The sequence below is a fragment of the Pteropus alecto genome, unplaced genomic scaffold (assembly GCF_000325575.1).
Source record: "Pteropus alecto unplaced genomic scaffold, ASM32557v1 scaffold14, whole genome shotgun sequence".
NCBI classification, from domain to species: Eukaryota; Metazoa; Chordata; class Mammalia; order Chiroptera; family Pteropodidae; genus Pteropus; species Pteropus alecto.
Genome location: NW_006436810.1, coordinates 11,772,611 through 11,775,668, shown reverse-complemented (window position 1 = coordinate 11,775,668; position 3,058 = coordinate 11,772,611).

Genomic DNA, 3,058 nt, shown 5'->3' with positions numbered 1-3,058 from the left:
TTGTGAAATATTTTCAATCAGTCAACTTGAAAAATATAGCATATGGTAGAAAAACCATCCAGATTTAATGAGTATTATTATTTGACAGATACACTTTAGATTATTTTAAAGGGAGAAAAATGTGACAGATATTTCCAACTTCCATATTTAAACCATTTTCTTTCCCATCACAGTAATTATCATGATAAAATTTTGTATGTCACTTTTCTTTCTCTAGACTTATTCTATAAAATCTATTTATGACAATAGTCTCATAGGGCATCATCTTATAATTTGGAAATACTTCTATAATTGATATCATATAGTACCCTAATTTGAACTTACTTTTTTAATGTAGTTTTTCCAATTAAACTGGTTTACATTTGCCTCCCAGTGAACAAATTTGAAAATTTCTTCATGTATAAAGGAATAAAAAAATAGATGTTAGTTTATATAGTAAACATGTTTATACTTCTGTGAGGCCATCATCTCAATCAAGATAATGAACATAGCCATCATAAAAATAAAAATAATAAATAAAAATAATTACATATACAATTAAAAAGAATGAACATAACCATTGTCTCTAAAAGTTCCTTCGTGACCCTGGTAATCCTTTCTTTCTCTTCCTTCCTCATTTCCATTCTCTCTCAACCACTCATTGGCTTCTGTAACTGTAATAAGTGTAAATTTTCTGGAATTATATATAAATGGAAACATATAATATGAATTCTTTTTTGTCAGGCTTCTTTCAGCATAATTATTTTGAGATGTTATTGTGTGCATCGATAGTTCATTTCGATGTGCATCAGTCACTTGTCACAGCAGTCTACTTGATTTACTGTTATATCACCTTTTAAGAAGTTGACTACCAGATATTTTTATTTTCACATCTCATTATTTGTATCATTATCATCTTGAATTTTACTTCTACATATGTTCTATATCTGATAACATTGTTATTAGTGCATAAACGGTGAATTTTAAAAATATATTAATAAAACACAAAAATAGCCTTTCAGATTTACTTATATATTTAATCTTTTCATCTTGTTTTATTACTTATATAAATTCACATAACATTTATTACGAAGATTTCTCCTTAATATCTTTATAGTACAGTTACACTTTTAGTTTTCCTACTTTGAAGGATATACAGTTGTAGGTTAAAAGTTTTTCTTTCAGAACTTTATGTCATCCTATTGCCTTCAGTCTTACATTATTTCTAATGAACATTTATTGGATAGTCTTATTATTTCCTTTCCTCTGATGAGATCTTAATATTTTGTTTATATTTGTTTTTAGTAATTTCACAATAACGTGCTTAGATTTTTGTTTATGTTTGTGTTTTTTTGAGAGTCTTTTCGGGTGTGATTTTGTTCTGCAAATCTGAAAAACTACTGGCCCTTAGTATAACTTTTTAACCCAATCTCTCTCTTCTTTATCTTTTGGGACTCCAATTATACATTTATTTTACCATTTGAGATTATCCCACATTTACTGAAATTCTCTTTATTTTTAAAATTATTTTTGCTGCAGTATTTTATCTCTGTACTTTAATTGGGGTAATTTATTTTAAACAATCCTTAAAGCCAATGTATTTTCTTCTGTGGCATTCGATCTTTTGACAAAACCATACTGTTGTTTTGTTTTTAATTTCGGGTATTATATTTTCAATTGTGGGAGTTTTATTCTGTTATTTTTGAGTTTCTATTTCTTTGTTGCGTTTTACCATGTGGTCACTGGAATAGTCAATTTAGTCAATGAACATCAGTAACTGGTAAACTTTTAAAAGAAAGGGTGACTAGGAAATGCATAATACATGATCCACTGACAATATATGAATCTACTAATGAGTCTTAGAAACAAAAACAACTTCAACACTAAAAACAAAATGTGAAAAACTAGGTATTTTATGCATCCAGATATCATACAATAGGAAGTAGAGAACATCAACTGTGAGAATTTTCGAAAAATATTTAAAATTGCATCTAAGCAAGACTCTACTAATTAATAGGAAATAAAGAAACATATTAAATTACACTATGGGATACAGTTAGCAACACACATAATGCAGGAAACTCTATGGGATAAATAACCTTGTTTGTCCAATACATGAACAAAAGGAAAAATTAAGTTTAGAGTGATGAAACCTATGGACCAAATGAGACTTAAGGAATGTGTTAACAACCTGCATCATTTAGATATAGTAGAATCCTGAATCAAAGATGTTTGAATATTTTTAAATTGAACACTAGTTAGATATTTGATTACACTGAAGATTTATTCTTGATTTTTAATACTCTATTTTTATTTTTAGAAAGATACATACACACAGATATGTAATATTTGTGCCCAAGTAGGTGTGTGTGTGTGTGTGTGTGTCTGTTATTGAATGGTTAAAATGATATGACATGTGAAAATTGTTTTAATATCAGAAATTGGGTATATACATGGATGAAACAAGATTGTCCAAGCTATGATAGTTTTGAAGTTGAGTAATGGAATAGAGATGTTTCTTATACTATTTTCTCTATTTCTAGATGTATGTAAATATCATAATATAAATTTAACAAGAATGTTATTTGCCCAACATTATAAATGTACTTGTCACTGTTAGTGATAGTTTCCCAAATTTATACAAGATATTTTTTATAAAGGAAACTGCACTTGTTCCAAATGATTTTGTTATTCACTAGGTATCAAAAATGCATATTTAACAATTTCTAAACAGACATATTTGAATTTCAGATATTCAACATATGTATGAAATTTGTCTTTAATTTTCACCTCAGCTGAATTTCTCCATGCCCGTCATTAAGTATACTTGCAACAAAGGATGCATCTGCTGGAAAGAAGTGTGAGGGACAGTACAACCCCATTTCTGACAGCGTGTGCTTTAACACTCTTGCTATTGGGGGTCGAAGGCCTAAAACATCTCTCAGAGGACGTTCAAAATATGTGAGGATTCGAAACAAGATCATAGAGAAAACTCCTAACAGAAATAGGGACATTATGGCTTTCCTTTTGTTTATGGAGTTAAACTCTGTTGTAGATCTGACAAAATTGTTTTTCTTAG